The sequence below is a fragment of the Triticum dicoccoides genome, chromosome 5A (genome assembly GCF_002162155.2).
Source record: "Triticum dicoccoides isolate Atlit2015 ecotype Zavitan chromosome 5A, WEW_v2.0, whole genome shotgun sequence".
In the NCBI taxonomy this organism is placed as follows: Eukaryota; Viridiplantae; Streptophyta; class Magnoliopsida; order Poales; family Poaceae; genus Triticum; species Triticum dicoccoides.
In genome coordinates this window covers 657,625,061-657,639,952 of record NC_041388.1, presented here as the reverse complement: position 1 = coordinate 657,639,952, position 14,892 = coordinate 657,625,061, and positions in this window count along the sequence as shown.

Sequence of the window (14,892 nt, the reverse complement as noted above, 5' to 3'; positions counted from 1 at the left end):
AAAAAAGAGGCCATAAAAAAAGAGAGAAAATGCCCAAATAAAAAATGAGAGAAAAAGAGAGAAGGGACAATGTTACTATCCTTTTACCACACTTGTGCTTCAAAATAGCACCATGATCTTCATGATAGAGAGTCTCTCGTTATGTCACTTTCATATACTAGTGGGAATTTTTCATTATAGAACTTGGCTTGTATATTCCAATGATGGGCTTCCTCAAATTGCCCTAGGTCTTCGTGAGCAAGCGAGTTGGATGCACACCCACTTAGTTTCTTTTGATGAGCTTTCATATACTTATAGCTCTAGTGCATCCGTTGCATGGCAATCCCTACTCACTCACATTGATATCTATTGATGGGCATCTCCATAGCCCGTTGATACGCCTAGTTGATGTGAGACTATCTTCCCCTCTTTTTGTCTTCTCCGCAACCACCATTCTATTCCACATAGTGCTATGTCCATGGCTCATGCTCATGTATTGCGTGAAGATTGAAAAAGTTTTGAAAAAGTTAGAGTATGAAACAATTGCTTGGCCTGTCATCGGGGTTGTGCATGATTTAAATACTTTGTGTGGTGAAGATAGAGCATAGCCAGACTATATGATTTTCTAGGGATAACTTTCTTTGGCCATGTTATTTTGAGAAGACATAATTACTTTATTAGTATGCTTGAAGGGTTATTATTCTTTATGTCAATATGAACTTTTGTCTTGAATCTTTCTAATCTGAATATCCATACCACAATTAAGAAATTTTGCATTGAAATTATGCCAAGTAGCACTCCGCATCAAAAATTCCCTTTTTTATCATTTACCTACTCGAGGATGAGCAGGAACTAAGCTTGGGGATGTCTGATACTTCTCCAACATATCTATAATTTTTGATTGCTCCATGCTATATTATCTACTGTTTTGGACTATATTGGCTTTATTTTCCACTTTTATATTATTTTTGGGACTAACCTATTAACCGGAGGCCCAGCCCAGAATTGCTGTTTTTTGCCTATTTCAGTGTTTCGAAGAAACAGAATATCAGACGGAGTGCAAACGGAATAAACTCTTCGGGAACGTGATTTTATCACCGAACGTGATCCAGGAGACTTGGACCCTGCTCCAAGGAACAAAAGAGGTGGTCACGAGGGTGGGGGGCGTCCCCCCCCTAGGGCGCGCCCCCCTGCCTCGTGGGCCCCTCGTTGCTCCTCCGGCGTACTTCTTCCTCCTATATATACACACGTACCCCCAAACGATCAGAAGAGGAGCCAAAAACCTAATTCCACCGCCGCAACTTTCTGTATCCATGAGATCCCATCTTGGGGCCTGTTCCGGAGCTCCGCCGGAAGAGGGCCGTCATCACGGAGGGCTTCTACATCATCCTAGCCTCTCCGATGAAGTGTGAGTAGTTTACCTCAGACCTTCGGGTCCATAGTTAGTAGCTAGATGGCTTCTTCTCTCTTTTTGGATCTCAATATAATGTTCTCCCCCTCTCTTGTGGAGATCTATTCGATGTAATCTTCTTCTCTTGCGGTGTGTTTGTTGAGACCGAGGAATTGTGGGTTTATGATCAAGTCTATCTATGAACAATATTTGAATCTTCTCTGAATTCTTTTATGTATGATTGGTTATCTTTGCAAGTCTCTTCGAATTATCCGTTTGGTTTGGCCAACTAGATTGGTAGGTCTTGCCATGGGAGAAGTGCTTAGCTTTGGGTTCGATCTTGCAGTGTTCTTTCCCAGTGACAGAAGGGGAAGCAAGACACGTATTGTATCGTTGCCATCGAGGATAACAAGATGGGGTTTATTTCATATTGCATGAATTTATCTCTCTACATCATGTCATCTTGCTTAAAGCGTTACTCTGTTTTTAACTTAATACTCTAGATGCATGCTGGATAGCGGTTGATGAGTGGAGTAATAGTAGTAGATGCAGAATCGTTTCGATCTACTTGTCACGGACGTGATGCCTATATACATGATCATGCCTAGATATTCTCATAACTACGCTCAATTCTGTCAATTGCTCAACAGTAATTTGTTCACCCACCGTAGAAAACTTATGCTCTCGAGAGAAACCACTAGTGAAACCTATGGCCCCCGGGTCTATTCTCATCATATCAATCTCCATCACTTTAATCTTATTTTGTTTTTACTTTGCCTTTTACTTTTCACTTTGCATCTTTATATCAAAAGTACAAAAAATATTATCTATCGGATCTCACTTCCGTAAGTGACCGTAAAGGGATTGACAACCCCTAATCGCGTTGGTTGCATTGAGCTCTTTGTGTTGTGTAGGTACGAGGGACTTGCGCGTGGCCTCCTACTGATTGATACCTTGGTTCTCAAAAACTGAGGGAAATACTTACGCTACACTGCTGCATCATCCCTTCCTCTTCAGGGAAAACCAACGCAAGCTCAAGACATAGCAGGTTCTGGTGTTGGTCGTGGTGCAGATCCAGGCGGGCGGCGACACAGGTGGGTAGCCAGCGATGGCTGCAAGGCGCGGGCGACGGGGGAGGAGGAAGGAAGGAGATGGACTTCTTTGTGACATGTTTAAAACTCTGTGGGTTTTTTGCAAAAAACAAATACACTGCCCTATGGACAACTTTTCTCAGACGGAGGGTGTACTAGTTAAATCCAAGCTATGGGTGTGAAGCACTGATATGCCAGTACATTTGATTGTGACCTGTTCTAATTTTGTACCTGGACTTTTTTTTAGAAAGGGTTGTACGTCAACTTAATGTGCTAGCAGAACTTATTGTGTTGTGTGTCTGTTTTCTTTACACAACATTCAAGATATTTCCCCGTCATTGATAAAGACGATGAACCGTTATGTACGACTTCATTGGTTTCAACATGGCCCTTCCCGTAGCGACCCACTGCTTCCATCCTAATTGTGCCGCCTGCGTGAAATTTTTGTATGCAAGTTTAGTGTGCTATGATGTTCTATATGATTGTGTCAACTATATAAGTTTTTACTGAGCATCAGCAATGCATATGGCTGAAAGATGTATTTACGAGCATCGACCGATGGGTCTATCTCTCTCTCTCTCACACACACACACACGCACACACACGCGCAGACGCACAAGTGGGACCTGTTGAATTATTTATTTGCTCGTGACAACTTTTAATTAGGTTCCACTGTAATCTAACTTTTTTCTTAAGTTATTAATTGAGCTCAGTGACTTCAAAAAGTTGTATAGAAGCCTTGTTTGGGCCTTTCCGGCGTCGCTGAATGTGGGCTGAGTAACCATGTTAGGTTGTACTATACTACACAGGCCTTTTTTTTAACATCAGCAATGCAACTGGGCCGACAGTTGTGCACAATATCCGGGTCAACTTGTTATTCTCCGCCCCGCTGGGCTGCAAACTTTCCTAGGAGGTATGCATTAGGCTTAACAAGAAAATGGACTTTAAGAAATAATAAATGGGATGTAATTATAATAACTAGACAGTTACTATACACCAAACACATAATTAGTTTGAAATATATATTATTTTTGGAATTTGAAAATTTTAATTTCGTTACTTGTTGCGCGCGCAATATTTTGTTGGATTTTAACATAATACAACTTTATTTTGAAATTATATTTGACCTGACTTGAAATTTCGGATAAAAATATTTCGGATCCCATCAAAATGTGGGATTTTTTTTTAATTCTGTTTTGAGCGGTTGTTTGAAATTATTAATCGTTGTCCTAGCTAGAAGTTGGGCTGTACTTTTAACAAACTGTAAATGGGTTGTAGTAAATTCCATTAGATTAAAAAATGGGCTGTATATTCTTACAAATCGCAAATGGGCCATATGTTCTCTGCCAAATCCAAGTTGTGTGCCTACTAAGTTGACGGGGACGAAGGGCTTTGTCAACTTAGTCAATATGCACGATTCTAGCTCGACTGACCGTACGATGTCCATCCAACGGCCGTAGTGCTTCTTCAACCTCTGGTCTTCTTGCTCCAGCCGCCCAAAGCAGCGCCGGTCATGCCGCCTACTCCTGCCTCCCGTGGCCGGCTGTGCTGCCGCGGAGGCCTCACCGCCCCATAACTCCCTCTGCTGGCCAGGCCATCCCTCCACTCCACTCACCCACACCCCCTGTTATTCTGCGGCGACGGCAACGCAGCCAAACCAGTGAACCCTCGTACTCCTCTCTACGTGGGCATCCACTGCCGCGTCTTCCCCGGCTCCGCGTCGTCCCCTTCCTAGGCCTCACCGTCGTCCACCGCCGTGGTGCTCTTGGAGCGGCATGGTCAATGTGGTCAACGACTGAATTCCATCAAAAGAATACTATACGTGGAGAGGCTGACAGTTGGGTCCATGGCAGCCGCAAGGAAGTGCCTCCTTATTACGCGGAAAATAATTATTCCTCCACCTGACAGCAGGGACCCACCGGACGCCCACCAGTATTTCGCAAAAAAAATGTTTGCCCCTGACTGCTGGGACCCACCCGAGGGCCATCATATTTCACGAAAAAAATGTTCCCCCTATTGTCAGCTCGGACCCACCGGAAGTGCCTCCTTATCACGCACAAAAAAATGAATACCCCCCTTCTAGCTGGGACCCACCTTGGTGGGAGGCTGACTTGTGGGCCTACTAAGTTGACGGGGACGGAGGGCTTTGTCAACTTAGTCAATATAAACAATTCTAGCTCCAGTGACCGTACGATGTCCATCAAACGGCCGTAGTGCTTATTCAACCTCTGGTCTTCTTGCTCCAGCCTCCCAAAGCAGCGCCGGTTGTGCCACATGCTCCTGCCTCGGAGGCCTCACCACCCCCTACTATTCCCACCGCTGGCCAGGCCCTGCGGCGACGGCAGCCTCACACCGCAGCCGAACCAGTGAACCCGCGTACTCCTCTCCGCGCGGGCTTCCACTGTCGCGTCTTCCCCGGCTCCCCGGTGTCCCCTTCCTAGGCCTCGCCGTCATCCACCGCCCTGCTGCTCTCGGCGCGGCGTGGTCAACGTGGTCAAGGAACGACTTCCATCGGACATGGACTGTCCGTGGAGAGGCTGATAGCTGGGTCCACGGCCGCAGCAAGGAAGTGCCTCCTTATTACGCGGAAAATAATGATTCCTCTACCTGACAGCTGGGACCCACCGGACGGGCCACTGTATTTCGCGAAAACAAAGTTTCCCCCCGACAGCTGGGACCCACCAGCTACATCTTCGCACGCAAGGAACTGCGTCCGGGCAAAAAAACGATTCACCCCCCTGACTGCTGGGACCCACCAGCTACATCTTCGCAGGCAAGGAAGTGCCTGACAGTCGGGACCCACCTTGTCGAAGCGTACGTAGCGTTGTCATTCTGGTCGCGAACGTGTACGTACATATATACTGGTGGATGTAGAGCCACGCACGTGTCGTAGTAGAGGCACGCACGTAGCATGTACACGTACGTACAGCGGCCAGGGTGCAAGAGAGAAAATACGGCCACGTATTTGTACATACGGGCGGGGTCTCGAACGCCTACTCGCGCATACGTACGGCCAGGGCTCGTGTACATGGCTGGGTCAGAACGAAGAAACAGCGTCGTCGTCGTGTTCATGGGGAGGCAACGGAATGTGCCGTGTTCATGGGGAGGCAACAGAATGCGTCGTGTTCATCGGGAGGCAACGGAACGCGTGGGAGCCAACCGGTCGGAACGGAATGCGTGGTCGTGTTCATCGGGAGGGCTTGGACGGAACAGGCGATGGAAACGAGGCCTGGCGTACCGCAAAATGGAGGAAACAGCCTTGTGTTCGACCGGCCACGTTCGAAACGAGATCCTGTTCATCGAGAGGGGTCTGGCGTACCACAAAACGGAGGAAATGGACCCCCTACAGTCGAAACGGGGGTCCTGTTGATCGGGAGTGGTGTGGCATACCACAAAATGGAGGAAACGGACCTCCTACGGTCGAAACGGGGGTCCTGTTGATCGGGAGGGGTGTGGCGTGCCGCAAAACGGACGAAACGGACTTGTGTTGGAGCGCTACGGTCGAAACAGGGGTCATGTTCATCGGGAGAGGTGTGGCGTACCGCAAAACGGGACTCCAAGGGATACTGTTCATCTCCACCGTCGACCTTCTCCCGCCTCCACGGGCTACCGTCGACCTCCTCCAGCATCCACGGGCTCCTATTCATCCAGCCTCCACCACGTGCTACTCCACCGGCTACTGTTCCACCACCCCTCCACCGTGTACTGTTCATCCAGCCCTCCACACCATGGGGTCCTGTTCAACCACCCCTCCACGGGCACCCCTCCACCATCTATTGTTCATCCAGCCCTCCACCACACCATGGGGTCCTGTTCATCCAGAGGCAACACCACCGCTCACAGTTCATCCAACCCCCCTCCCCCCGCAACGCTCACTGTTCATCCCAGAGGCAGCATCGATCGGCTTCAGTTAGCAGTAGTAGCGAAGGAATCGCTCGATTGGGTTCAGTTAACAACCATCGATCGATTGCTCAGGTTCAGTAACGCGTAGCCTGTAGTGCAATCGCTCTGGTTCAGTTAGAGCCCAACGCCTCGCTCGGGTTCAGTAAGAGCCAATGCCTCGCACACACGCGTGTACGTGTACGAGAGAAATGCGCATCGCTCGGCCCCGGACCTCCCACTATAACCAGGAACTCCCCAAAATTTTCCTCCCCCTCGCTTCTACCACGGTTTTTTCCATCATGGACAGCCCAAAGGATGTCATGCAGCTGCGTCTCCGGCCCGCCCAGGACGAAAAGCCCATTTTCTATCATGATTTTTTGTCATAGAAGTAGGAGCACGCCACATCTATGATGATACCAGGTTTTATCACAATTATCGTCATAGAAGTGTCATATGTATGATAGAAAAAAAATTCGTTCGGCCCAAAATGTCACGGATGTGTCTTTTTTTGTAGTGTTGACACTTAACTTAATTAAAATGAATCAACCGCGTGTGTAGCCGTGATGGTCTCTTTTCGGCGGAGTCCGGGAAGAGAACACGGTCTCGTGTTATGCTTGAGCGTAAGTAGTTTCAGGATCACCTCTTGATCTTTAGCTTCTCGACCGTGCTTTGCTTCTCTTCTCGCTCTCATTTGCGTAAGTTAGCCACCATATATGCTAGTGCTTGCTGCAGCTCCACCTTACTACCTTTTCCTACCCATAAGCTTAAATAGTCTTAATCGCGAGGGTGTGAGATTGCTGAGTCCCCATGACTCACAGATTACTTCCAAAACCAGTTGCAGGTGCCGATGATACCAGTGCACGTGACGCAACCCAGCTCAGGTGGGAGATCGATGAAGTTCTTGTTCGTTGTGTTGTTTCGTTGCCGATCGATCAGTAGAGGAGCCCAGTTGGGGCGATCGTGGATCTAGCATTAGGGGTTGTCTTTCTTTATTTGGTTCCATAGTCGGACCTTGATTGTATTCTGGATGATGTAATGTTATATTTATGTATTGTGCGAAGTGGCGATTGTAAGCCAACTATTTATCCCTCTCTTATTCAGTACATGGTATGTGTAAAGATTACCCCTCTTGTGACATGCCTACTATGCGGTTATGCCTCTAAGTCGTGCTCCGACATGTGGGAGATATAGCCACATCGTGGGTGTTACAAGTTGGTAATCAGAGCCTTCCCCGACTTAGGAGCCCCTTGCTTGATCGAATCGCTGACGTTGTTGAGTCTAGAAAAATGTTTTGAGTCTTATAGGATTATATATATCAGAGAGTAGGATTCCTTTTACTCCTCAGTCCCTTCGTCGCTCTGGTGAGGCCTCCTGACGTAGAGTTTTGACTCTTCTCTTCTCAAATTTCACTAAAAAAAATTAGGATCACGCGGGTATCTTGGAATCGTTCCAATGGTTTTGTGACGAGAACATTGTTCTTGGTGCCTCCTGACATTTAGGGGTTGTGGCAGTGTCCCGGGGAGTTGAGCTCTGAGGTGTTGTCGTCGCAATTTTATCGTTGCAGTTCTGGAATACCTGAGTTCGCTGACATCAAAAATCTCTTTTATGCAGTTGTTGGTGAGATAACCTCGACGCCACCCAGTACAGGGGCGGGAGTTCGGGAGTATTGGCATAACTCGTATAACGGATGCTTTTCGAAGGTTGAGGTAAATGATTTCCGAAGGTTTCTTGGTTATGTGTTGAAGGATGGATACAGCTGGATGTAGGATTTGCTAGTTTTGGATGAGATATTATGCTTCCCCTGTATCCCCAACACCTGATTGCATAACCAGAAAGTTTCGGGAGTTTATAAGTGGGAATTAAAGTAGCTCCTAGGATATCTTTCCGACAGATGCATGATATGAGATTGGGGTTCGACGTCTAGTGGTCCGCCAATCCACGGTTGGTTTTACAGTGGTCTCGTTGTGTCTTAAAGAGTCCTTGGCTATGCTGACTCGGGGACGCTTCGTATGTCATGTGCACTGCCTTATACATGATGGTGATGTACGATCAAGCACGTGTGGTCCCCACCATGAAAACTTCAGACGAAATCTCTATCATATGTTTGTTTCCGGCTTATTTTACAAGCCAATACTTTGTTTTCTTTTATTTGTGGTATTCGAGTTGCTTCAATGTCAAGTGTTGATTCCATACCTCCCCTAAGTGGTGTTCTCACACTTCTATGTGAATACCAATCCTTCTTGATCTTCGAGTTTTCCATCTCAATTTCTTCTGAACCGGTGTGTGTCTCTTCAAGTGGATCCGATCATGTCAACATCCGCAAGATCACCTCTCGATTTTTTCTCAATGTTGTTCGTTTCATATGTCTCCAAGTTGACTTTGTTTTCCCACCCTCCCACCCTTTTTCTTCAAGGATTCAGATCTCTTAATCATGTATCCTTTTATTTGCGAGAAGTCCCTTTAGTCTTTTCTTTCAATGTTTTACCCGGTGTTTCTTATGAAGATTCTAACGGAGCTTCAAGTTCATCATTCTTCGTTCCCTTTTTCCTCCGGTGGATTCAATTCAAGTTTTTAGTGTTTGATCACATTCTTTTCCTTGTTTCAAATGTTTTCTCGTGCCGGTACACCTCTTAATCATCCACTTCTCACTATTCAATTTTTCCGGAGTGCTCACGATATCTCGAAGATTCGTGTTTCCACTCTGCTTTCGTTCAACCTATTTCAAGGTTATTATCTCATTCAAGCCATTTAACTCAACCGGCGCAATCTATCTTTTAAATCGCTCAACGGTGTTTCTTTTGAGTGGGCGCTAACCCACAGGTCTTTTCCCAGGATCTTACCTGACTCTTCTAATCTTCCCGGAGTTACTCTCAAATTCTTTCGAAATTTGACGTAAGAATGAGTTATCATCAGTCAAATGTCCTTCACCAAGGTCTTCCAAATTCTTCACCGTTGGCTCAACCTTTAAATTCGTCATCCCGGAGTATCTCAACAATTCATGGTGGTGTTTCTCATCGTCATTCTCAACACTTGAAGACCGAAGAAGTGTTTCCTCTAAATCTTGGTCTGTTCTCTCGAAGATTCATGGTTCTAGCTTGATGCCTTCCTCTCATAATTGTTTTGATTGTGAGAATTCTATTCACCTATCCGGAGAAATTCAGGAGTCTTTTCAGTTTGATTCTCCGAAGGCCATCATTTCGAGATTATTCATATCCAGATTTTAGCTCCCGTTCTCCAAATCATACCGGTGCATCATTCAAATATCCTCTAATCAGTTCATGATCTCTCCATTCTCATGTATTTATAATCTCTCAAGTTTCTTCATTCTTTTATAATTCCCCGGTGTTTTCCTTATCTTTTCTTTGTTCATTTTTTAATTCTTATGGTGGTTCATTCAAGATTTCTTTTCCTTCGTTATCATATCAATTCATTCGTTGTTTTCAATCCTATCGGTGGCTCGTTGAAAACCTTATTCAAGTTTACGCTATATCTCTCTTAATCCTTTCAACGAGAATAAGTAGTATGCCAAATCCGTTGCTTGTCATCAATTTAAATGGGTGAAGGATAAGCATAATGTAATTCTTATTCTTGTTTCATCGAGTAAATTCAATTCCTATTTTCCGGAGTAGTTCATCATATCACATTCTCGGTTCGAGATGCTTTATCTTTTCTTTTCCAAGAGTTCCAAGCTCTCGCAATTATATCACCACAGAGATTCACCTAAATCATTGCAACGATTCACCTTGTGTTTTCAACTTCTCTTTCCTTTCGTTTGATCATTCTTTTATTACCGGAGTTCTTCATGGAGGCTCTACATGATGGTTCATCAAGGATTTAATTCCTTCTCGAAATGTTCACTGAGATTCTTTTCAGAGGAGCTCAAGCATTCTTCATCTTGCAATTCGGAGTGCAATTGTTCTCCCTTATCTTTTGAGGTGGTAATATATCATTCTTCATTCACAATAATGAGATATTTAAACCCATCACTTTCTTCCTTGGAGTTATCTTGGTACAGATTTCACCTAAAGCCTTCCTTTGGGAATGTTGCTCCTTGTGGTGATTACCTATGATCCAAGTTTTTTCTTATCATCTCGGTGGAAGAAGCTTTCTGTCTTTTGTAGCTCTCAATCAGATCTTTTCCCTGTGAGTGGCAGGTTGTCACCTCATAATTTTGAGATGTCTTCCATAAGCCCACATCAAGCTTATCCTTTCGTTGTTGATAATCCAACAACTCAGTTCTAACATTTGTTGTAAGCGTGCTCTCTCAAGATCTTGTTGCCCTCCGTTCATTTCATTCCATTCTTTCTTTTCTTCTGGAGGCATTGTGATGTTGCTCTTTTCACTCATCATCTCAAGTTGTGAGGATCGTGTTCTTTTCATGCTTATCCATTTAACTGGAGTGTTGTGCCCTCTTGCTCAAGTCCTTTTCATCCTATCAAGTCTTGCATCTCTTTTCTACTGGAGTGCTGTCCGAATTTGTTCTTCCTCGTTCCTCTTTTCTAACAGAGATTGTCAACTTCGTTCATCTCCTTTGTGTTCTTTTCTCGAAATGGTTTAACTTTTCAAGGTTATTTGGTTTCACACATTTTTCAAAGAAGAAACTTAATTTTACCTTTTCTCTTCCTCCTCCTTTTCCCTCCGGTGCCATCCTAAATCTCGGGACGAGATCCTCTCGTAGTGGTGGAGTATTGTAACGCCCCGGATGTAATTTGCCATTATTGTACTCCGAATCTTGCCGTTTCCGGCTTTAAGTTATGATTTCCCTTCGTGGTCGGGTTTGTCTTCGTTTTGCATTTTGTTCTTGTCATGCATTTCTTATCATGTCATCATGTGCATCGCATTTGCATACGTGTTCGTCTCATGCATCCGAGCATTTCCCCCGTTGTCCGTTTTACGATCCGACACTCCTATGTCCTCCGGCGCCCCCTTTTGCCTCTTTTCGTGAGCGGGTATTAAACATTCTCGGAATGGACCGAGATTTGCCAAGCGGCCTTGGTACACCACCTATAGACCGCCTGTCAAGTTTCGTGCCATTTGGAGTCCGTTTGATACTCCAACGGTTAACCGGGGAACCGTAAAGGCCTCGTGTGTGTTGCAGCCCAACACCCCTCCAAAATGGCCCAAAAATCTTTCCAAACCGCCTCCATCCTCTCGGCTGTTCGATCACAATCGCGTGGCCGAAAACCGCACCTCATTTGGACTCTCCTAGCTCCCACTACCTATAAATATGGGCACTCCTCCGAAAATTCCGAGTCCAAACCCTATTCCCGCTCCTCTCTCCGCGTCGGACGTGTCCGACCTCGCCAGACACCATCCACCGCCGCCGCCCGCAGCCAACGGGGACGCGCCACATGGCAGCCCGCACCCAATTTGCCGCTCCTCTAGCACAGGCCCGCTGGGCCCAGACGGGGCCCTCCCGAGCCGAGCCGCCGCCCGAGCCCGCCTGCTCCGGCCACCGCCCCGCTCACTTCGCCGCCTCATGCCCGCCGCCCGCCACCGCAACCGCCCACGTGCGCCGCCTCACGCCGACCGCCGCCCCACGCCGCCTCCTCACCGGCTCCGGCCCCACCGGCGAGCTCCTCCGCGCCGCCCTCATCGCCGGATCTGCTCTCCGGCCATCTCCCTCCCCCGGCGACCAACCCCGGCGAGAGATCTGGTCAACCTCGGTTCGCGAGCCGGAAACCCTAGATCTGAGAATTTTCGAAGGTTATTTTCGTTGCCAAGTCCATTCCCCTTATATTATAATGCTCTGTTCATCATGCCATAACTTCTCACCCGTAGATCCGTTTTGCATGCATGATATATCAAAATGTTCATCAGAATGTGCTCTTCATTTGGTTCCATTGTGCCATGCTTGTTTGAGTCCAACTTGATGCCCAAATGAATGTTGCAAGAGTGCTATAAAATGTTAGTTCCTGTTTCTTAACAGATCTTGAGCATTTGTCATCTTTGCCATGATTATTGTGTGCTGCATATGGGCATGAGCTCTGCATATGTTTTGGGCTATGCCATGCCATCTTTACGGGGGTGTATTCCATGTACTTTTGTGATCAATGTGGTGACTAGCACAAGCATGCAAAGTAGCTCTCGTGTTATTGCTGATTTCAGGGACTTAGAATTTCACTAAGTCCTTTCCCTGTTGTTATTTTTATGCCATGAGTTCATGTTGCTATAGTGAGATCCATGCTTCTTTTGAGTATGTTAAGTGAAGATGATTTTCAAATATGGTTATGCTCTATCCAGCCATGTCCTTGTTTGCATTTATGGAGTGCCCTAGCATTTTTAAATCTTGCTCTACTTTTGCTATAAAATGTTCCTGGCAGATTGTTTACGTGTTAATCAATTTTGCCAAGGTTGTGGTAGTTGACCCATGCATGCTATGAGATTGTTCTTGCCATGTTTAGCTTCTAGAACATGTCTTCTTGCTGGTACTATGCTTAGGTTGTCATGCAATGCCTTGTGTTGAGTGAATCGAGCTCGCAAAGAGGCCTTCATAACTCTGTTTTTGCCATGTCCAGTTTTCTGCCAAGTCTGAATCTGTTAATGTAACTTGCTATGTTTACATGGGTGCCATCGTATCTTATGATCCTTTTTGGCTTATGGTCAGTAAGGGACTTTTGTTCTATGATTTGAGTAGATTCATGCCATGCCTTGTATTGCTATGTTCTGTTCCTGTAGCATGTTGTTATCTTGCTCTAAACATTGTCTTCCTGATGTTAATTCCTCACATGTTAGTATTTTCACTAAGTCTGTGAAGCTAATATCTTTTGCACTTTTGCCATGCTTGTTTGAACCCGCTCTTGTGTGATTTAGCAGTAGCTCACTGTTCATCTTTTGTCAAGCATCTTGAGTAGATCACTTCCATGTGTTTTGTTGTTATGTTGGAGTGCAGTAGCTTAGTTTCTTGTTGCATTCTAGATGGCATCGTGCTGTTAATCGCAGAATTGTGCCATTATTGTTTTGCTTGCCATTTGCAAACCGTGCCTCCGATTCTGGTGATCTTTATATCGATTTCGACCGAAATCAACTCATCTTTCCAGTGGCATGCTTGGTTTGCCAAGTTGAGGCCTGGTTCAATCTTCTCCTTCCTGAGCATGCTTATGCATTGCATATCACATCCCGCATATCATGCCATGTTTTGCATCATGTTGCTTGCGCATTGCACCGTGATTGATTGTTGGTCCTTTGCTTGTGTTCTTGCCTTGGGTAGAGCCGAGAGACAAGTACATGATCGAGGAACCCGTTGAGTACGCTTACGAGGATCAGACTTTCATCAACTCGGAGAACTTTGCAGGCAAGATGATGATACCCTCGAAATCACTTCTATCTTTGCTTGCTAGTTGATCGCTCTTTTGCTATGCCGCGATACCTACCACTTGCTATATCATGCCTCCCATATTGCCATGTCAAGCCTCTAACCCACCTTGTCCTAGCAAACCATTGTTTGGCTATGTTACCTCTTTGCTCAGCCCCTCTTATAGCGTTGCTAGTTGCAGGTGAAGATGGAGTTTGTTCCTTGTTGGAACATGTTTATTGTTGGGATATCATTATTATATCTGGTTTACTTTAATGAACTATATACTTGGTAAAGGGTGGAAGGCTCGGCTTTATGCCTGGTGTTTTGTTCCACTCTTGCCGCCCTAGTTTCCGTCATACGGGTGTTATGTTCCTTGATTTTGCGTTCCTTACGCGGTTGGGTTATAATGGGAACCCCTTGATAGTCCGCCTTCAATAAAACTCCTCCAGCAAGGCCCAACCTTGGTTTTACCATTTGCCACCTAAGCCTTTTTCCCTTGGGTTCCGCGGACTCAAGGGTCATCTTTATTTAAACCCCCAGGCCAGTGCTCCTCTGAGTGTTCGTCCAAACTAGAGTCCTTTGCAGCGCCCCCTCAGGGAAACTCAAGGTTTGGTTTTAGTTGTACGTAGCGCTCATCTGGTGTGCCCTGAGTACGAGATACGTGCGACTCCTATCGGGATTTGTCGGCACATCGGGCGGCTTTGCTGGTCTTGTTTTACCATTGTCGAAATGTCTTAACCGGGATTCCGAGTCTGGTCGGGTCTTCCTGGGAGAAGGAATATCCTTCGTTGACCGTGAGAGCTTGTGATGGGCTAAGTTGGGACACCCCTGTAGGGTTTTGAACTTTCGAAAGCCGTACCCGCGGTTATGGGCAGATGGGAATTTGTTAATATCCGGTTGTAGAGAACTTGACACTTAACTTAATTAAAATGAATCAACCGCGTGTGTAGCCGTGATGGTCTCTTTTCGGTGGAGTCCGGGAAGAGAACACGGTCTCGTGTTATGCTTGAACGTAAGTAGTTTCAGGATCACTTCTTGATCTTTAGCTTCTTGACTGTGCTTTGCTTCTCTTCTTGCTCTCATTTGCGTAAGTTAGCCATCATATATGCTAGTGCTTGCTGCAGCTCCACCTTACTGCCTTTTCCTACCCATAAGCTTAAATAGTCTTGATCGCGAGGGTGTGAGATTGCTGAGTCCCCGTGAGTCACAGATTACTTCCAAAACTAGTTGCAGGTGCCAATGATACCAGTGCA